At 35.7% G+C, this 23,567-nt stretch overlaps 1 long non-coding RNA gene across 1 annotated transcript in view; it reads right to left on the bottom strand.

Moving 5' to 3' along the window:
* LOC136832750 (uncharacterized) overlaps window positions 1–23,567 on the bottom strand; it is a 587,618-nt gene that overhangs the window by 165,586 nt on the left and 398,465 nt on the right. The window contains exon 6 of the long non-coding RNA XR_010851306.1: window positions 7,029–7,072. This is a non-coding gene — a long non-coding RNA (uncharacterized lncRNA). The remainder of the gene's footprint in view (window positions 1–7,028; window positions 7,073–23,567) is intronic.

The raw sequence follows: 23,567 nt of genomic DNA, 5'->3' as shown, positions 1-23,567 counted from the left end.
AACTTAGTTTTACCAGACCACTGAACTAATTAACAGCTCTCCTAGGGCTGGCCCGAGGGATTAGACTTATTTTACGTGGCTAAGAAACAATTGGTTACCTAGCAAGGGGCCTACAGCTTATTGTGGAACCCGAACCACATTATAGCGAGAAATGAGTTTCTATCACCAGAAATAAATTCCTCTAATTCTTCATTAGCCGTCCGGAGACTCGAACTCGGGTCTAGCGAGTGCTAGCCGACAACTCTACCGACTCTCCCAACGAGGAACTATGTCAATATGAGGTAGAGTGATGACCAAAAAAAGACGTTTGTTGACAGTATTTAGGTCACTGGGCAAGAGCTTCAAAGATCATTGAGACTATCTAGGCTAGTTTTGTTACGTAGGAAAAAAAATGACGGTTTTTTTTTAACTTAATCACAACTAGAGGAAATTCCTGAGTACACATATAACTGTCGTGATAATGTTATTCACGTGACCACCAAATATGCAAGAGTCCCGCTTATTCAGGCCAACCTTGTTCCAAATCCTTTTGACTAGTACCTGGTAAATACTCTTTGCTTATAACACAAAATTCCACTATTTCTTAGCAGATATACAGGCTTCAAGAGAATGATGGAAAAGGGTCAGAACGGTTTTCAAGTAAATGGATCATTGGAAGTAAGTCGAATTAACAATACCAAAAACATAAAAAGAGACTGAGAAGTGTAATCTTTCACAGGGCAAAACCATAAATTTATGGACTTCAATGAGGCTTTTATTATCGCCTAAACCATTAGCACTGCACACACGTTAGGAGGAAAAATACTGAATCAATTGACTCTCTCATTCAAATATTCTACGATAAGGCTTTCTGTGTATTCTACGAATAATTAATCCTAAATCCTGAGCAAAATTAACTCCAATCAATACATTTCAAAGCAAAGATTATCCTCCGCCAGTCCGATTAGGTAAACCAATATAATATTCAATCATTTCTGCGTATTTGCATATCCATTTCTCTCGATTCTCTGGTAGCTTCATGAATAACTAAATCGAATCATAAATATTAACTAAACAAATACAGCCTTGTATAGTCATATCAGATCTGGGTTACTTCTCATCTTGCAGTCTATATTGACTCAATTTCAGGTAGATAAAAAGAGTCGGGTTTTTTTCCGCTCTGTGTTTGCTCTTTTATATTTGATAGAGGCAAATATTCCCTGTTAACTTTTAATAGCTGGTTTTATATTATGCTCCTCTGAAGTATCTGGAGACGCGGAAGTCGTGTACTTTTTCTTTATCCTGGAGATTTCGTACAATTGCCTGTGATTCCAATTCAAAAAGGTTATTTTCACAAGTGAAAATAACCTTATTACATGATGTTATAGTTTTCTGTACAAAAAACTACTGAGATTGCTATTTGCCTTTCCGTCCGCACTTTTTCTCTCCGCCCTCAGATCTTAAAAACTACTGAGGCTAGAGGGCTGCAAATTGGCATGTTGATCATCTACCCTCCAATCATAAATCAAACCTAATTGCAGCCCTCTAGCCTCAGTAGTTTTTCTTTCATTTAAGGTTAAAGTTAGCCATGATCGTGCGTCTGGCACCGCTATAGGTGCCAACAACACAGGCCACTACCGGGCTGTGGGTGAAAGTTTCATGGACGGCTTCTAAGAGTTTCATGGGCCGTGGCTGAAAGTTTCATACAGCATTATACAGAAAACTCGTCTGCGCCGAAGAAATTTTACAACTGTCAACTGTTAAAGAACAGAAGAGCTGTACCAGAAATAATGACCAGAAATAAAGCCTTATTTTATTTCAAAATGATATTTTTAATCCAAGCATTTAAACATTTGTTATGAGGAAAATAACATAAATTTATCATTACTACCTTCTGTAAGATAATAAAAACCACAAACACTGCAGTGAAGAGGAATCTACGCGAAAACACGGGGAAAAGACTGACGCTGAATTAAATAAATTTATATTCAAAAACAAGTAAAAATGCGCCGAAGTTTCTCCGGCGCAACCTAGTTTTCTGTACAGCCGCTATAGCGTATAATCAAGGCTACCGAAAATAGATCTATCTTTCGTTGGTCTCGGTATAACGCTGTATGAGTCGCGGCCCATGAAACTTTAACCACAGCCTGGTGGTGGACTATCCTATATCGTTGCCTAAATTTAACATAAAATAGAAAAAAAACTACTGAGGCTAGAGGGGTTGCCATTTGATATGTTTGTTGATTGGAGGGTGGATGATCAACATATCAATTTGCAGCCCTCCAGCCTCAGTAGTTTTTAAGATCTGAGGGCGGACAGAAAAAGTGCGGACGGAAAGTCAAAGCCGGCACAATAGTTTTCTTTTACAGAAAACTAATACACGAGCAAAAAAAGTGCGAATAAGAAATATAAAAAACAAAAAGAACAAAAAAATGGTACACTTGAGCATCTTACTTCCACATTTGGAGGTTGTTTTTCTGAGAAAACAGGTGTAGCAAGAACAGCGAGGGGAGACTTTGAAGATGACAAGGCTTCGTGAATTATGCATTTAAGCCGGGAAATGAAAAAAATTAAAAAAACTTTTCATAAAAAAAATACGAAGGCCGACTCGACATTCACACCCCTGACGGGAAATGATGCCGTACAGACGCGACAGAAAGAGAGGAAATACATCCGTCTTGTGACGGAAATTATTTCATGATAAATGAAGAGCCGCGTCTGCGGGAACCGGGACTCGCCGCTGACTCAAGATGCACGTGTGGAACGGAAAGAGCGAGCGAGGTGAAGAAGTAAAAGGGTAAAATGGTAAAAACGTGAGGCCAGATGCTACGATAAGTCATTTCCTCGGTGGGAGACCCATCTGAAGTGGAAGGGAAGAACGGGAGAGGAAGATGCCCATTGGAAATGGAAGGAAAGAATGGAAGTGGAAGATGCCCACTGGAAGTGGAGGGAAAGAACGGGAGAGGAAGATGCCCATTGGAAGTGGAAGGAAAAAAACGGGGAGAGGGAGTTGGATAGAGAGGCTAGACCGTGGCGGTGTTGTTGAGGCTCCTGGAATGTTGGGAGCCGAGCTCTTATGTTACAATAGTTCCTCATTGGACGGGTGGGTACCGTTCTCGGCTAGCACTCTGCTGGCCCGCGTTCGAGTCTCCGACCGGCCAATGAAGAATTAGAGGCATTTATTTCTGGTGATGGAAATTCATTTCTCGTTGTAATGTGGTTCGGATTCCACAATAAGCTGTAGGTCCCATTGCTAGGTAACCAATTGGTTCTTAGCCACGTAAAATAGAATCTAATCCTTCGGGCCAGCCCTAGGAGAGCTGTTAACCAGCTCAGTGGTCTGGTTAAGCTAAGGTATACGTATGTTACAATGGGACAGATTAGGTACTGTTCAAGGTACATTTAGTTGATGCCGAACGTTTACGTTTCTTCTGGATTTACGGAAAATGTCAAAGCAGATGGAATGATATTTTCTGATTACCTCTGTTTACATGATCATGAGGAGCACCTTTAAGCCATCATTTTAATCAGCCTTATGTAATTGACATAGACGCCATAATTATCTTCTATCATAATTGTTTAACGCTAAATTCGCGTGAATCTTGTGATTATTGCCACTCAGATTCCTCCTAAAATTTATATATATCCTTTAATTTAGCATTTTTAAAATTTAAAATTAACAAAAGAAAAACGTGGAATTTAACTTATTCCAAAAATTATCAAGGACCACGCATTTTTCCAGTAAATAATTAATATCAATGATTCATTACTGCTGAAGACTTGTGCATTGGCATGTTAATTATATTAATGAGAGAACATAATAATTTGCGTATCGTCAGGCCTAACAAAAGCAACCTCTTGCTTTCTGACGTCCATCGTCTTTAATCTATCATGCTGTAAGGGAAGTATTGACAAAGTCACTTTTAGTTTTCTGTAAAAGAAAACTATTGTGCCGGCTTTGTTTGTCCGTCTTCACTTTTTCTGTCCGCCCTCAGATCTTGAAAACTACTGAGGCTAGAGAGCTGCAAATTGGCATGTTGATCCTCCACCCTCCAAACATACCAAATTGCAGCCCTCTAGCCTCAGTAGTTTATATTTTATTTAAGGTTAATGTTAGCCATAATCGTGCTTCTGGCAACAATATAGGATAGGCCACAACCGGACCGTGGTTAAAGTTTCATGGGCCGCGGGTCATACAGCATTATACCGAGACCACCGAAAGATAGATCTATTTTCGGTGGCCCTGATTATAAGCGGTAGCGGCTGTACAGAAAACTCGATTGCGCCGAAGAAACTTCGGCGCAATTTTTACTTGTTTAGGAAAACAGTCAATCCGAGAAATTTAAACAATTGATTGTGTATCAAGTGAACCAATTCCCATCCCATACCCAAATAATTTATGCATGAAGCGCCAAGGAATCTTTGGAATATGTTGATTAAGCCATGGAGAGACAACATACCACCCTCTTTCGGAATATACAAAATCAAAGTTTCGAGAAAAAATAAAATTAAATGAAAAATACTGGTAATTAACACTGTAAGAATGGCTGTATTCAAATCGAACAATATTTCTCATGAAAAAAAAAAATATGACGTTCAAAAGTGGAAAAAGAGGAATTATGAACGTACTTTCTCTGAAGAATAATATTTGGTGGTCTGCTTATATGAATGAAAAGCTTATTAACGGAAGTATAATGCGCCTATAAACGTTCACTAATGAAGGAGCCTAATTTATAATTACTCTGATGTGTATGAATATTTAAAATATTCTGAGTCAATAGCGATTCAGCCAATATCCTTTTTTCCCGATATTTTCTTTGCGAATATTTTGTTGGAAATTGCATGAACAAACGTATGCTTTCATGTTAATCAGATTTGACGAGGGACTGTCATTATTTGTATTTTTTCTTACTATTTCAGCTACGATTCATAATGATTAGTACGTTTCAAATAGACACGTATAATGCACGAACAACGATTTAGGACCAGTTTAAAGCTTCTGGAACCAGATGGACATCGATCCGCAAAATTTTAACGCTTTAAAATTATGCAGTTATGGAGTTGTTGGTAACTGAAATAAACATATCTATATACAATGGCACGGAAAGAATAATGAACAGATGAACTGTTTACCTCACAGGACTCTGGGAAATTGAAGCTCCATGCCAGGGATTTCCATTAGGTAAACAAAATTCTTAAACTGTCGGCACAATTTGAGTGCAAATCAATTCCTTATATTTACACCCTAAAAACAAATACATTTTTAGTTTTCTGTGAAAGAAAGCTATTGTGCCGGCTTTGTCCGTCTGCACTTTTTCTGTCCGCCCTCAGATCTTAAAAACTACCGAGGCTAGAGGGCTGCAAATTGGTATGTTGATCATCCACCCTCCAATCATCAAACATTCCAAATTGCAGCCCTCTAGCCTCAGTAGCTTCATTTCATTTGAGGTTAAAGTTAGCCATAATCGTGCTTCTGGCAACGATATAGGCTAGGCAACCACAGGGTCGTGGTTAAAAGTTCCATGGGCCGCGGCTCATACAGCATTATACCGAGACCATCGAAAGATAGATTCATTTTCGGTGGTCTTGATTATACGCTGTAGCGGCTGTAAAGTGAACTCGATTGTGCTGAAGAAACTTTGGCGCATTTGTTTTACTTGTTTTATAGACAATTTTCATATGAGGACAGTATATGAATTACTTGTTCTTTTGAAGGAGAAAAAGAAAAGGAATTTATTCAGCCTGTAGTGAATTATAGTTTTTTTTTTTTTGTCTGGATAGAAAAATCATGAAAGTTTTATATTCTGCCAAAAACGTAATTACGCTGAATGAGGTTGAAAGTGACGCTGCTGCAAAGGATATACACTTCTTTTGAACAATTCATCCGAAGGTTTATGAATATACTTATTTATTATTAATTACTAAGAATTTCGGTAAAACTTTACTTTAGTTGCGCGGCCTGATTCCCGCCAGCCATCGACCGGGACAGGTTCCTCATACATAAAAAGACATAACCTTTCCCATAATGCCAGGTCCTGACCTAACCAGATCTTACCTACCTAACCTAACTTAGGGTGACGTGCCCTGACCTGGCAGGGAGGCCCAGAAAGGCGGTAACCTGTTCCGGTCGGCGACTGCTGGGAATCAGGCCTCGCAAATTCCTTGCAACTAAAGTAAAGTTTTACCCAAATTTCTTTCCATTATACTAACTGCAGGGTGCAATATGAAGGTTCCCGTTCATGAGTATTCTCGAGAGATATAGGATTTTGTTTTTGCACCGCTTTCAAAATTCTCTCTCTACAAACACTATCGATTCTTTGCTTCAAATTTAAATCTGGACAATTACAATTTTATTTTGTACGGACATATACGTATGACAAAGATCTTATCGGCAATAAGACAATTTTTTTTGTTTATGCAGATGCAACAGTGTAGGTATAATACATTTCCGTCTTATTCATTGCTGTAGAAATATGCACCATCACATTTTCTGCCAAGGGCAGTAACATGTTCCTAATAGTACTTGTCATTCGATCAGCAAACATAAGCAACGTGATGTCTGGTCAGGACATGGATAGGATAAGTGACAACCACGGAATGCCAAACGACATCGACACACCTCATTCCAATGTACTTGCTGAGGGCCAGGATGCTGGTGGTACCTTCTTCTACAGTATATATATATATATATATATATATATATATATATATATATATATATATATATATATGTGTGTGTGTATATATATATATGTACATGTAAATATTTTTGTTTATATATATGTGTATATATATGTGTATATATATATATATATATATATATATATATATATATATATATATATATATATATATATATATATATATATATATATATATATATACACACACACACATATATATATATATATATATATATATATATATATATATATATATATATATATGAAAGATTGTGTCAGGACCAACTTAGCTAAGAACTGGAGTTCACAGAAACAACAGACCCATTACGACAGACAGATGATTAGTGACAAAAAGGAAGAACTCACCTGGTTTTTTAGTAGCTATCCTTTGTAATGAGACATCTCTCTTCCTGGAAGAAAAGAAAAAGAAACCAGATTAAGCAAACGTAAGGATGAATTACGCTCTGTTAGTGTAAGCAGATGCAAATAGAAAAACAAAAAAAACTCTTTCTAAAGACACCAAGTTAAACACGTCTACTGAGAATTATCATAAATCAGCAATCACTATTTTAAATTTCTGAATGAAAATTACAAGCATAGCGGGCGTGTTACTTGAAAATTATTGGGTGCAAGTTGGTTGCATCTTGTCTTCATTTAACAAAAGTGAAATGAAATACTAATTGCCGGATAACTGATACTGGTGTTTTTATTGGAAAGCAATACCGAAGGAGACACAGCAGCCCTCGCCATGTGCTTCTGCTTTGTATATCTACAGACATTGTTGATCAAGAAAACTCTTCTTTCAAGTATAGTAATTTCTTAAGAGTTTAATAAAGCTTTTTCAGTACTTTGAAGCGTTATAGTTCCTTTTTTACGTTTTTGTGTCACAGTGATTTTCCAATATCCATCTTGAACAGGTTTGAATATAGAATTTAGGTCACCGGCCAAGCAATGGGACCTATGAGGTCATTCAGCGTTGAAACAGAAATTGACAGCAAAAGGTCTGAAAGGTGTAACATGAGGAAAACCTCGCAGTTGCACTGTGAATCTATTGTTAGGTAGAGTAAAAGGAACGAAAAGGGTTTCAGCCAGGGGTCGAAGGCACGCTGCAAAGAACCTTAAGTAATGCCTACAGTGCAACGCATGAGGTGCACTGACGGCACTACTCCCCTCCGGGACTCTTAAACAGGTGTCCTAACATCGTCATGCAAGTAATACAAAGTACCTTTACGTTTGCTTCCAAAACATATATCTGTTCTCATCGCACAGAAAACAACTAAGAACAGTCATCCGCCAACAGAGAAAGAGACGCAGTGAACGAGACTTTCTTTCCCCGTTTTCCTCTTCCCCGTGTGGGAAAAATGGTATTCCGCATCTATTTTTTCAAACCCTGTTAAAAGAAACGTCTATCACAGATCTCGATTTTTAGTTCTTTTACGAATTCCAGTTACGCCTCTCCCATTTTTTTTGTCGGCGTGACATGTCAATCAGGTGTGCGGGATGTGCCCAGGTCCGCTACGCGGTTTTTTTTTTTTTATCTCTTACCTAGAAGAAAATGAAGAAAAAACGGTTTCGTTCAAAAATATTATTAAACAAAAAATGCGCCAAAGTTTCTTCGGCGCAATCGAGTTTGCTTTACAGCCGCTACAGTGTATAATAAGGTCACGGAAAACAAATCTATCTTTCGGTGGTCTAGGTATAATGCTGTATGAGCTGCGGCCCTTGAAACTTTAACCACGGCCCGGTGGTGGCCTATCCTATAGCGCTGCCAGAAGCACGATTATGGCTAACTTTAACCTTTAAAAAAATAGAAACTACTGAGGTTAGAGGGCTGCAATTTGGTATGTTTGATGTTTGGAGGGTGGATGATCAACATACCAATTTGCAGCCCTCTAGCCTCAGTAGTTTTTAAGATCTGCGGGAGGACAGAAAAGTGCGGACGGACGGACAAAGCCGGCACAATGGTTTTCTTCTACAAAAAATTAAAAACTGTAACAGGGTTGACAAAAAAAAGTTTGATTATACCCAGACCTGGTGGGAGTTTTTTGCTGAATTGTAATTATCAGTTTCTAATAAAATAAACCAACGAAATTAACCAAGTTTGTGAAATGAATAATCAATGAACCAAAGATTTTTATTTGAAATTAGCTCTCTTCTACTTATTAGATCCTCTGAATATCCCGCACTTACACCACCCGACGCTTACTTGATGATAACAACAAACATACACTTAAAGAAATAACGAGTTCCGTAATGTATAATAAATTAACTTAGCAGTACAGTGGCAAACAATAATGACTTGAACGATTATTATAACCTGGAATGCGAACAACTTCACGGGCAATGTCTCCTGAATTACTGGGAAAGTTTTTATCAAATCCAATAACGTTTAAGTGGCGTGGAACAATACAAACTTAATGTTATATTCCAATCACAGGAAGTTGTATGTTAGAAACTTCAATTAGGCTATATAGCAGATATTTCAGTAAAAATTCCTTCTGTGGAAATCGTCACGCGCTACTAAAGCCTGAAGCAGTTAACTGATCTCAGCATTTAAACATTTGTCTTGCGTTTTCAAGATACTTTGTAGATTACATACGATAAAAATAAACATCGTATTTATAAAAGCAATACTTAAAAAATACCGTAGATCTGACTCTTCTTCGTCAGTCCAGTTATGGTAAAGAAGCAGCGCAGAATTGAAAAATCCGTGATGCCATAAAAGTCCCTGAATTATGTCTGGCTGAAATGAAATTAGGCTACAATGAGACAAAGAAATGTTTGGCCATCACATCTGGGTAATAAGTTCCTGGGCTGGTAAGTTATGGGCTGACTAGAGAGAGAGAGAGAGAGAGAGAGAGAGAGAGAGAGAGAGAGAGAGAGAGAGAATTAATATAAAAAAACTCGTAAACTGGCAAACACCTCATTCGATTTGAAAATAGACCTATGCAATGCGGCACCGGATTCTATTTAATTTCATTTTATTCCCAACAATTCCTTTTATATGACATGTTGACACTAAAGACTGCATTCTTTGTGTGCAGTGTTGATAATAAAACAAGTCGTTTCAGCTGGCTAAAAAGACAGATTTAACGAAGGCTCAGAGAAGACGTGTCTACGAAAAATTTGGGTCGGGTCAAATTACCTGCATAAAACTTGCAGATGTGTGCGTTATAAATAGTATAACCTCTGCTTTGTACAACTTCTTTGTTACAGTATGAATACACAACAACAACAACAACAACAACAACAACAACAATAATAATAATAATAATAATAATAATAATAATAATAAGTCTGGATGCCATTCTGTTCAATGAAGTTTGTTTGATAGAGGATCTCTTTCCGAAATATTAACAACAACAACAGCAATAATAATAATAATAATAATAATAATAATAATAATAATAATAATAATAATAATAATAAAAATGATAATAATAATATGTACCTCTTTATAAAGGCAGGATCACCAGTTGTCCCGTTTTCAATAAAGTTATTGTTAGGGCGATTAATTGGGAACCAGTGATTTAAAATTCGAATGCAACGGAAATAAAACATTGTGAATTCAATATTTCGGGTATTTTGAGTAAAACTGCTCGACCCAAGGGCTGTCAAAAAAAAAAGAAAAAAAGCGGTAACGTAATGCAAATCACAGACAAACCGTAAAATGTCAAAATATCAGTTATTACCACTTCTTGGTTATTATACTAACCCTAAACTCAGATAAAAAGATCTGATTTTTCAAGGTCATGCAAATACTAATAGAGTAATATTACTGTCAATGAATAAATAACAATTTACAGATATCCTTACAATAAAATAACCGAAAAAAAAGCATTTCAATTTCCATTTAATTTACAGTTACTCAAATCACTGATAAAATTTTTTTTCCTTTGATACGCCTGGCAACAGATCGTTAAAAAAAAAAAAGACCAGAACATGATTGGAAAATTCATTTTCACGAATTTATAAAAAAAAATCGCAAATTGAGAAAAAGACGGCTATTGTACAACAGTTTCATTTCACATAAATGTTTTTGCTCCTCTGTCCCGTATATAGGTCACGGCAGGCTATGAAATGTCAAACGACGGCCTTCATGAGTCATTAAGCTGGAAGTAGCCCATGAAATTATATTTTCTCTTTTAGCGACGGAGCTGCGGGAGTTTCAAATATACCAGTTCTGTTTCTATTTTGCATATATATATATATATATATATATATATATATATATATATATACACACAATATGTAAATGTATATCTATACATATGTATGTATATGTATATACATGTATGTACAGTATGTATGTATGCATATATATATATATATATATATATATATATATATATATATATATATATATATATATATATATATATATATATATATATATATATATATATACACATACATTTCAGTGCAGCGTTTAAATTAACATATTTTCTAAACTGAAACATCAGCATAATGCATTAAGAATAAGTACATCTCTCAGTACATATCCTGAAAAAGTCCTTAATTTCCTTTGTTATTAGCGTAAGGGGAAAACAATAAAATTAGTGCACAGCCATCATTCTTCTGAGAATGTATTGAGTGGGAGAAATTGTAAAATAACTTTGATCAATTAAATAAATGAATATTTTCAATAAGTTCCATCAGTTTTCGATAATATATTTTAGACTGATAACAAACCAACAGACCAACACACAGGGACACGTATGGAAAAACAAAACAAAAAACTTCCTCCTAACCTCGTTAAGGAAGGTAACTGAAGGCAACGTTTTCAGATAGAGAGAGAGTTTTGGGAAACCAACAGCGATGTGTGAAGGACAGCTGAGTTAACTCCATTTACTTTATGGAGGTGGAACACAGTCGCTGAATGTGAAAGGGACGTTCATATAAATTATCATCCGTGTGGATTACATGGAACCAGGGCCATGATTTTAGGATATGATAGAATAGATAAAGTCATGTAAATAAGAAAATAATATAGCTTGATAGATTTGTTTAATTCCGAGTTCTTGAGAGAAATGACAAAATGAGAAAGTGTTGAGGACAGGAAAGAATAGAGGTGGTATAAGTGATAGAGAGGATAAAAGTGCTGTTTGAAGAAGATCCTGTATAGTTTCAAGAAATAAATACTAAATCTTGGAATTCGATTATAATGTGCGTTAAGTTCATCATTGCACCAATATCTACTTTAAGACAGTTTTTTTTATTGGCTCAATAATAAAAATATTACTGCAAAAAGAAAGTAAGTGTTCTCCAGGTATTCTGCAATCACATTTCATTTAATCAAGACATATTACTTGTGAAGAAAGTTCTCCTATCATAACATAGTAACATACTCTTCATGGCATTTAATGATTTATATCTATTCGCAGATATTTATTTCTATTCGGTGCACTGACAATATAATTCAAAGGAGTGTTTGCAAAGCCAACCACCCATAACGACAGTATGCAATAAAAACGCCTACGTAGCATAAAATACCATTAATAAATGAAATCTTTTGCGAAAATTGATGAGGCATATTAATCGGGAATATGTTCGGAATAAAAGACGTAACAATTTCTCTATTTGCTCTCCGTAAATTCCTTTCTGTTTAGAATGTAATGTTCTACAGTGGTATCATTTATCGTCTGAAAAGGGTCCTGTTTCTTTGTTGTGATCACGTACATTATTATTTTTCCACGGCGTGCTACGTTTCCAATTGCGCTCATCAACCAATTTGTGGATGAGCAGAGATGTTTTCTCCCCTCCCTCCCCCCAAAAAAATCTTAATGGATTTGTTCAGCTTGTACCCTCTATAAGCTCTTGATCTATCAGGTTAACGAAAAACTAATTTTGAAATAGTTATGGTTTTACCTCAAAATCCACTGCTTTTTATATTTTCCCCAGAAATGAATTGGGTCGATCCAGACAGCGACAGATAGGGAGAGACAGAAAACTGCTGTTGACGGTACTTTCAGTTTTCAAAGCGAAGGCAATAAAAACAGATGCAAAAACCGAACAAGAGAGGAAAAAAAATAAAAAGGGGGGAAATATTGTAAAACAATTTTGGGGTGTTCCAATTCAACGAGAAAGAAGAAAAATGGCGGTTGTTTTTTGTTTTAAAACCTTTTCCTAATGGTATAAACTTCCTTTTTCAACGGAACTCATTCAGGTAAAGGGGAAGCCGTAAAATACCATATCCATATTTTTTTTTTCCGGTCCTTTAATACACACGGCAAAACTTGAAGGATATGGACGGAAAGAAATGTAAAAGGGTGGTTGGGAAGAGAGGCCTTCTGTGTGTGCCTGTGTTTTACAAGCATTTCTTATACATACGCGTTTGTGTGGGTTTTGTTGTATCTAGAACAATAGACTAATAATACTTTTTAGCTATCGGTAGCAAAAGTTGTAATTCAAGTTACTAGATATCTATATCTAGCGGCTCAAAAAATACAGCCTGTAATTTTGTTCAAGAACAAAGAGGGCGTATTATTTTACTGACACGGGCCGCTTTTAATGTAATTTTTCTTTGAAAATTTTATGGAAAGTAGTTAATGAATGAATAAACAAATACGCATAAAAATACAAAAACCCAGAGTTCCTAGTATAGAATTAATTTTGATTTTTAGATCTAGAATTCCAGATTGCTTCGTCAAGCGGAGCTATGAGACAGGAATCCCACCTGATGAGCCCAGTTTTCTGATCACGTCCAACAAAGAGGGGAGTGATAATCCTTTTAAAGCAGAATACATACCGAATCACTTATAGGTACAGTGATCGTTGAAGGAAATACGTGTAACAGCTTGAAAATGAAAAGCCTAGTGGATCATTAAGTTCAATCTCTGCTCGATCATTTTTAAAAGGAATTTGTTATTTTAAAGTACTCTATTGTGAGATCTTTTCTTGAAGAATTTTTGAAATAGTTAATGAAACTCTAGTATTCACATATACCATTTGTAAGCAATGACTATGAATATTATTGAATAAAACGATATAAGTAACTAATCGAAAAAATGAATAACGCAGTAAAAAAAATAGTCAGCTTAAGAAATTAACTCTTTTTATTAGTCATTCGGTTATATCTAACTGAATTTCATTCTGTGACTTGAAAACTGTGATGAAGGATTATCTTGGCAAAATCACCCGATATTCTAAGAGGCTGGCCTGGAAGCGATTATGATAAGGTTGATGGGGATTATACGATATAAAACTCTATTAAGCTTAAAGGAACCAAGCTGTCAGTGGACAATATTAAGTATCAGTCTGCCAAAATCTGATATGGTTTGTTGTAAAATCAAAAGAGGCTTGCTAATCTTTTACGAATTATCAGAAAACCCGCGCAACCAGAATCAATTTCATTCCTGCTGAATGTCTAAGTATTTAGTTATTTCCTTTGCTTCTGCCCTAAAAAAAAAACTAAAATGTTTCTGATATTCTCTCAAAATTTTGGTGTGACAAAAATATTAATTATACATCATGCAGAATGAGACAAAAATATTAAATACACATCATGCAGAATGAATAATAGTTTATTAACTTAATGGACAATGGGAAGAAAGCTGAAAAACGATGCAAGACAGTGGCTGGAATGATCAATAGTGTAGTCTCGAAAATTTGCTACAGTAAAGAACAGGTGTGAGGTTAATGTTACAAACGCTTACTTCAGTAAGCACTGAAAAGAAAGATTTATATTCAGACTTATACACCGAGGAAAATGTTACCCATAGGTCCTATAGATTACTATAAAAGATGACTTAGGGATTTGGCATATGTCAAAATAGTTGGGCCCTATGTATTAAAGATTTACCAGGTGAAAAGGCCTGTAAAATGGAAACGAGGCCAGGTAACAAAAGGATGAAGAAAAATAATTGAAATTAGAAACTGAAAAATGTGAAGGAGAGAACTGTAGATCTGAATTCAAACGGGTGAAATTCCTCGGGAAAGAAATGATTAAACGTGATAATTAGGTGGCAATTATTTCTCGCCAAGATCTAATTATTTAATTGGGATGGTTGAATACTGGCGACATGGATTTTTTGTTTTGTTCTGTTTCGTATGAAGTATATTACAGCAGTCACTGTAAAGAAATACTTCCACGTTACTTATTAAGGAATCTTTTTGAAGCCACAATGGCCTCTCATGTGTGATATTTCCACACCATTTTTTACGAACGCTTACTGTTATAAATCTATATCCGAGTGGGATATAGGTACACAAAGGAACTTTGCTGGAACTTCTACGTTGCTTTGAACCTGCCACGAAGGGGTGAAAGATTCTTCGTCTGTTCCCCTATCAGATATAGGCTTTTGGTGACAGCGCATACAAATAATGTGACTATGTCAACAAATTAAGAGGTCATTACGGATTTGAAATTTACATGTGTATCTGGTAAAACTGACTATATATATATATATATATATATATATATATATATATATATATATATATATATATATATATATATATATATATTCTTAATTCTAACTGCACCTACGCTTATAAAACGCGAAAATAAACTAGTATTTCAAGAGATGGGGAACTCCATTTGTCAAAATGTGAATGTAGAAATTTATTCTTTAAATAAGGAAAAAATACAACTGAAAACCTGATCGATGATTAAGTCGTAGTTCATTGAAGCCTCACAAAAAGACAAAGTTTTTGTTCTCTTCGAATGAGCAAATAAAATATATTTTTATCGTCCTTTTATTAATGCTACAAGGAATCCTGCTCGACACATCAACGGTACACCGTTAAAGGTCATAAATAAAATAGAGGCTTACCTACATAAAAATAAGTTTTGAAATAACTGGAGCACTTAAAAGGTTTTCAAAGACTTATGAACATGTCAATGTGTTATTATAAATCTATATGGCTGATTTATGCCCCTTTAGCCTTACTTGCTAAGGTTATTATGGTGATTTTTGTTTCTGATAAATTGACTTTATAAGCCTTGCCAAATATAAATCCTAAAACGAGAAGGACTGGCGTTCTCACTGTTCCCTTCTTCAGAAAACACACTTTGTAGTTCCATGGCCCTTTCCTCGCTCTCATTTAGTTTTCGGTGGATTTAATTATTTTTTGCAGCTGCTACCATTATCTTCCCTCCTCTTCCAATGTAATTAATCCCTCACATTTAACGGCAGCTAATATAATTGCTTTCCAATGCACACAAACACGGGGGTGGGGGGAACTCATGCACACCAAACGAAAGATGGAAGACTAAGTGGATCTTGGAATAACAGTTGAAGATCGAGGGGATTTATACAGTATACTGCAGGTTTAGAATTGTCAGCGGCTACTGGACGTTGATAACGGAAGAAGGGTCATGCTGACTGATGGAAAAGCTGGCAGTAATTGTAAACCTGGGAATTCATGCGGAAGTATGTCAAAGATGTGAGAAATTGTGAATCAAAGCTGAAGAATGGAAAGCATATTATATTTGAGGGTTTACTTTTGTGAGGCAGAATTATGGAGGTATTATTCTCTCCGGTGGGGTTAGGGCACCAGTGTCACTTTACGAAAGACATCTCATTTACCTATATAACTTGCTTGGGGTAACTGACGTAGGGAACTGCTTTAAAAAATGAGATAACATACCTAACATTAAAGTGAAAAGTGAAGAGAAAGTTCATATGAATATACACACATACACGTGTATACTGTATGTATATAAAATTACATACATACATACACACATATATGTATATATATATATATATTTTTTTCATATGAACTTTCTCTTCACTATCCTCAACCTCTCTTAACTTTTCAGTTTGCCCAAAATATGGCATCTTTACCCTTTAAACATTGCTTAGAATGATCGTCTCACTTATTCCGTATTACAATTGGCAGCCATGTAGACATAATACAAAAATGTATACACAAATACACACTTGCGTACCCACATCTCTCTATCTATCTATCTAATGATCTATCTATCTATCCATCTATTTATCTATCTAATTATATATCTATCTATCTATCTATCTATCTACCTATCTGTCTATCCATAAACAAAGTATATAGCTACTTGGAAAGGGAAACAGTGGAGCGCAAGATCTTTCACCTGTACTCTAAGGCTTTTTCATGCAAACTACATAAGGTCGAACAAAAGCTTATCATGAGGACTAGGTCTTAAAAGCAAAAACTAATGTTCAAGAGGGTATATAACCATTTTAATGAATACAAAGACCAATACTTTTTGGATAATAAACCTACTCTGAAAATGTTCATTTATGATAGTTGTCTAAAAAGGGTGTGCAACCATCTGTTAGCTCGAACCTAACGCCTCATCCCTCAACCCCACCCCTCCGCCATTCCCAACCTCCCCCTCCCCCCAAAAATTAATACAATTTATCTTCTTGCGGGAATGAAGTTACACCGAACGAACTATTAAATAATTTTCAAAATTAATCCTCATAAAGCGAGAAGGATATAATTATAATTGAATATATTGCTAAAATATTCGTAAAGAATTTTCAGAATTTCATAAAAAACTAAATAAACGAACTTATTTATGAACGCTTCCAAGTGGTATGTTGCCTAGACAATGAACATCTTACATTTTTTTGAAGATTAGAGCAATGAAATGAAAGGAAACAATTAAGTAACTGAATGTACACACTTTACATTTAATAAAGTAAAGGCATACAAAAAAAAAAAACCAATTTCCTCAGGAATTAACTCGAGCGAGAAGGCTAAAGGATATGCAACATTAACCTGGATGGTGGAGTCACCAGTTTTAAATAAGAAGTAAGTGGAGCGAGTTAAGTCGAGCAATACTGAAGTAGTCATTAGTGTGAAAGCTGCCTCGGCCCCTTCTCCAAAATTGCTGGTAGGAATTTATTCTAATTTTAGCATTTCCATTTCCCCACTCCTAAACCCCCGTCTTCGTTTGTGAATAAAACATGAACTACGCTCTGAAATTTGCAAAGTGAATAAACAAATAAACAAGTAAAAAATGCGCCGAAGTTATTTCGGCGCAATCGAGTTTTCTGTACAGCCGCTACAGCGCATAATCAAGGCCACCGAAAACAGATCTATCTTTCGGTGGTCTCGGTATAATGCTGTATGAGCCACGGCCCACGAACTTTAACCACGGCCCTTGGTGGCCTATCCTATATTGTTGCCAGAAGCACGATAATGGCTACCTTGAACCTTACATAAAAATACAAACTACTGAGACTAGAGGGCTGCAATTTGGTATGTTTGATGACTGGAGGGTGGATGATCAATACACCAATTTGCAGCACTCTAGCCTCTGTGGTTTTTACGATCTGAGGGCGGACAGAAAAAGTGCGGACAGAATAAAGTGTGGACAGAATAAAGTGCGGACGGGCAGATAAAGCCGGAACAATAGTTTTCTTTCACAGAAAACTAAAAAAGCGTTCGTTGATAACTAGACTGATAATCATGGTACTCTCGACACAGAATCTTTATGTGAAAATAATCTCGTAAATATACGATACAGTATATTAAAAGTAATAAATATCTGGTGAGCAATGTTTGCAAATTAGCCAGAGCACTAATTACAAAACAGCGACATATTTACAAAAATTCAGCAATAAATGAATAAATAAGCGTTCACTGATAATTCAAATGATATTCATAATAATCTTGCCATAGAGCATTTATATGGAAATAATCTCGTGGAGATATGATAAAGGACTGTATATTAAAATCATATATATATTGTTAGGAAAGTTTGCTAATTAGCTAGAATAACTACTGACATGTTTCAAAATTCAATCTGATAAATGAAGCAACTCCATTCCCCATTGTAGCAGCAATTAGGCCTCATTTTGCAATAAGGGTTTGAGAAAAAATTCTGTTTTCAGAAGTTAAACTAACTACAAGCTTGTATTCCACTGCATATAAACAGCTGTTGGGCAATCTAGTGTTCTCTGGTGAAATACAGGCGAGTATAATTACAGTTTCTTTTTTTATACTACTGTAAAACAACTAACATAACCTTGCCTGTATTTGTGAAATTACTTGTTTGGAATAATAATGAACAACTCATCGAAATGGGTTGGTATACCATTATTTACATAAATACCTGTTTGTAGACATAATCCTAACAGTTTCTCTGCGTATTAGATTCATTTATCGTTGATGACAATGTGTTTTCTTCATATGCTTATAATTCACACGATTCGTTTCTTTAGCTGTGAATTCTCTCATTTCATTTTGTGATGTGATTCAAACAAAGTGTATTTTTCTTTTCTTAACATACGTTCTCTCTCATTTCATTTTGTGATATAATTCAAAGAAATTGTATTTTCCTTTTCTTCATATAAGTTCACTATTATGTGCACCAATGTCAGAAGCATCAACCAGACGCTGAAACACTGAAACTGGACTTTGTAGGACCCTTACAGAAGTCTTATGCTGGATCTCTTTCCAGACACTGCTACTTCCTTATCCAGGAAAAGTATGGCAAATTCTTTAAACAATGTCTTCTTTTCCTGTACATGTGGCAACACCGAATGTACCAACATTTTCGCCCCGATTCTACTTTTTCTCGTTTATCCTTTTTCTCTAATGAAGAGAAGCCTCACGTAATATAGTCCCCTGTGCCTTTCGTCCCGGGAATAATATAATCTTCTCTGAGAGGGATTGGTTTTACCGTAGGTGAGGGGATGGACTCATCCGATACCAGTAAGGCTTCCACCTACGGCCCTTAAGAAGCTCTTGTTAGACCTACTTTCATCTCCCGAGGAGGCGAGTAGGACAGACAGATAAGAACCAGAGAGGAAAAAAAACCACCTCTCTTTTTATATTTGTATACCATGAATTTAGTCGTCTATTTGTTGTTATTTGATACGAGAATCACCCAGTGGAAATCACTCTACATTCCGCGAGGGTTAAACAGGTTCCATTACATTCTAAACAATATAGAATAATGCAAACTGGTACACTAGGAAAAATGGGTACACAGTCTCTCCAAATGCCATCGTTGGTTACGTGCGCGCTCACACAGACACAGACACATGCACACACACGCACACGCATATATACATGAACACACATATATAACTATATATATATATATATATATATATATATATATATATATATATATATATATATAGAAACACACATATACATACATATCAGCATGCGTGTATGTAATCTCTGAAGAGACTGGCAGACGAAGGAAGAAAGTATTCTCTAATGAATGATTCTGGTTTGGTTTTGTTGCTGGTGTTTGCATGTCACAAATGCCAGTTATTTTCCGGTCTCCAATAATTTCTAGTTATGTCTTTTTGAAATCGTCTGTTTCTGGAGGAAGGACGAGGGAATAATCAGAGTTATCTGAGAGAGAGAGAGAGAGAGAGAGAGAGAGAGAGAGAGAGAATGACGCCATAACGGTACAGCCTTCAGGATTTTCAGTAGATTTCCGGGAAGGATGGAGCTGCCCATTCACGGCTGGGTAGAATGATGAGAGACGCCTTCGGCAATTCAAGAACCTATCTAATGCGCTGTACTGCCCAGTCTTTGCTACTTTGGCTGAAGTTAAGTCTTTCTGGATGAGGTCGCTTAGTCATTAAGGGCACTGACTCTCAGCTGATCCTGTAATACTTTCATAGCTGGGCCAACTAAACGGAAAGGCTGGGACTGAATTGCAAGCTTTGGGCGTCTGTCGTCGGAAGCTTGTACATGTTTTATGTACATTTATTGTGTTAAATCAGCTATTTTTCTGGGCTGAAAGCATGTTTCACCATCATAAGTAAATGGACCATCAATGACAAATTCAGCAGGACCGGCCAAAGCTTCTTCAGCCAAAAAAAGACTGTTACGATCACCCGAAATAAACAGAATATAAGGGAAAAAATTACCACGTTGTTTTACGTTTTGTACTTCGAACTTCCAACTTGCAATTTTAAAGGAAGTATGAAGATTAAAAGGGATTGCACTAGGTGCCATCCGCTCATCTAATAGACTAATTTTGATGGAATTACAACTGAATTAATTAAGGCTAAAGCTTGATTTAGTTTCCTTGACACATTTCTGTCCCTCGTGAATCGATTTTCTCCAGAACAAAGCCTTGACACTTAGACAATAAAATTGCGTGCGAGTAAAAATGTCTTAAATTGCAATCCAAGTGCAATCAGTTAGCTCGTTAAAATAAAAGTGTCCCTTGAGCAGGATACACGTTTTATTAGGACTGGATCCCTTTAAGTCTGTAAATAGTCGCAAATTACCTTTAATTACACTTTAGATCTTGTGCTACAGACTTCTAAACAAGGCCTCTCGGGATTCCCAAATTAATACGTCCGTGAAGAAATTTATGGCCTTGGGAGATTGCTTTTTAAAGAGAATAATCATCTGTTTTCCTTTGAAGCAGAACCTCTTTAATGTGTTCTTTAAAAGAATGGTAAATAACATGAAACAAATTTTGCATTTTCTTTTCATGTACAATATACTAGAGGATAAAAATTATCTTATTGATAAAGAATTTTTAAAAATTTGCATGAAAGTGTAATAAGTTTTTTCCTTTTTTACGTGAGCAAATGAAATTCAGTTAATATTCGAAAGCCTGAAAAATAGTAGCAGACATAGGCAACATTATGAGCACAATATTGGGAGATAATTTAATTTACGACTCGAAGAAATGCGCAAGAATCCTCCATTAATCTTGCGCAAATAACACCTCCCCCGCCCCCCCGCTCCACTATTTCAAATTGGAGATATATGGTGCGGAACTGGAAGCTCTGTAAGTCGAGTAGTATTGAAATAGTCATTAACTTAAAAGGCTTCCCAGACTCCACTGGATAATGGAGAACTGTAATTCAGTTCTAATTTTACCGTTTCCAATTTATACGACAGTCTGTATTTTCTGTCGATGAGGGAGAAAAAATTGCTAAGGTGTTTTGTCTAGTAGGGCATGAAAGCCTCACATTTGCTGTTGTTCTTTAACATCTTTTACCGCAATGAACAATCTGAACAAATGTTCTGTTCCACAATTTCGTAACTACACAAAACCAAGTAAGAAATGCGCTGAAGTTTCTTCGGCGCAATCGAGTTTTCTGTACAGCGTATAATGCTATATGAAACTCTCAGCTACGACCGGGCAGCTCTCAGTTGCTCCCCAGATGGTGTCAAGTGAAGGTGCGTCTGCGACGTCTCCGGAAAGCGCTGCTAGACGCACGATTCATGGCTAACTATAACCTTAAATAAAATAAAAACTATGGAGGCTAGAGGGCTGCAATTTGGTATGTTTGATGTTTGGAGGGTGGATTTTCAACTTAGCAATTTGGAGCCCTCTAGCCTCATTGGTTTTTAAGATCTGAGGGCGGACAGAAAAAAGTGCGGACTGACAGACAAATAGCCACCTCAATAGCTTTATTTTACAGAAAACTAAAAAGTTCTCTAATAGTATAATCCTCTTCTGCATAATCGTGAGCACTATCCTCTTAATCACCTAGGAAAACAAAACCATCGTTCGTCGGCAGTAATGAAAAAACAATTTTTCCTTGTTAATGGAAAGATCATTTTTCCTTATTTCTAATGATCACAATTAAGGCACTGGCGCATGAAATTATATACATTCGAGTGTGTTTTTTGTTAAATAAGCATTTTAGGCACCAAAGCTTTCATTATAGCCACTGTTACTGAAATATACATTTTTCTTAATGCCTCGTTCTTACCAATCATCGAAAGAGCAGTATATCTTATGAAAGATCTTCTAAAGAAAATAATGATTATGTAATGAAGTGTTTAAGGACAGAATGAAAACTTATTTTCATTCTCTCTGCACAGGTTAGAAACGACTGGGTGACGGAAGAAGTAAAATAACAAAAATAATACTTAACTACAGTAGATAGAAAAAATGAATAATTCAGTGATATGGCCACTGTCTGCCAGTGCCTCTCTTATATATATTTTAAAGATGAAACAACTGCAACTGAAAGTGTTATTGTATTATAAATCATATTTTTACGTAAAATGTTAGATCTGTAATGAATGGCATAGAAAAACCTAAAAAAAACATTAAATAATTAAAATATAATATAGGTGTATTGGTTGTAAACACTGAAAGAGTTTAAAGTAATACGAAGAAAATAAAAAAGCAAGCAATAAATGATCAATTTGGCAGATATTATGTACTAGCCGAATCTTTCTTACTGAAAATAAGTGAAATACATTATTTTCCATAATATAACCATGTTAATGCTACCATACTTATGTAATTTGTTTGCTCGATGTTAAAAAAAATAAGTTAGATAGATATAGCAGGCAATGATTACCTTATCAATGTACATGTATTGTATGTATCAAAGCATAGCACTGTATCGTTGTTTTGATTATCAGGGGCAACAAATAATATATCAATATCAAAACTAATTATAAGTGGTAGAATAAATTTACTTATGTTTTCTGTGCACATCAATCTGTAATCCGTTTTATTTATTATTCAGATCCACGTATCCTATCAGCCGGCGGCCCATTTTAATAGCTTCAATAATTCAAAGTATTATCGATAGTGAGGCCACCTTTGCTATCCCTCTCGGCCAAGAACAATAAACGGGAAATTTTATGCTATTTTACATCGCAGCGTGATTCAGATGGGAAAGGGTGATGCGACATTACATTACAGTATTGTGAATTATGTATAACAATTTGTTGAATAGTTCAAGGCCATGAAATTTGAAAAGATTAAGTGACGGAGAGGTTACAATTGTGTGCGAATTCATTTTCAGGTTGAATGGTTTGCGAACGATATTTGTCATTGCCGAATACATTCATTCATATTATATAATACCTAGTAGTTTTGGGTAAACAGAAAAACTGGACTTTTGAATTAATATGAAAATAGGGCAATTTAATATTAATTGACTCTCTGCCCTAACGCAATATGAGGCAACGAAAAATTACTGCTTAATGTTAAGAATAATATAACACGCA

The sequence above is a fragment of the Macrobrachium rosenbergii genome, chromosome 50 (genome assembly GCF_040412425.1).
Source record: "Macrobrachium rosenbergii isolate ZJJX-2024 chromosome 50, ASM4041242v1, whole genome shotgun sequence".
NCBI classification, from domain to species: Eukaryota; Metazoa; Arthropoda; class Malacostraca; order Decapoda; family Palaemonidae; genus Macrobrachium; species Macrobrachium rosenbergii.
This window is presented reverse-complemented; position numbering and strand designations above follow the sequence as displayed.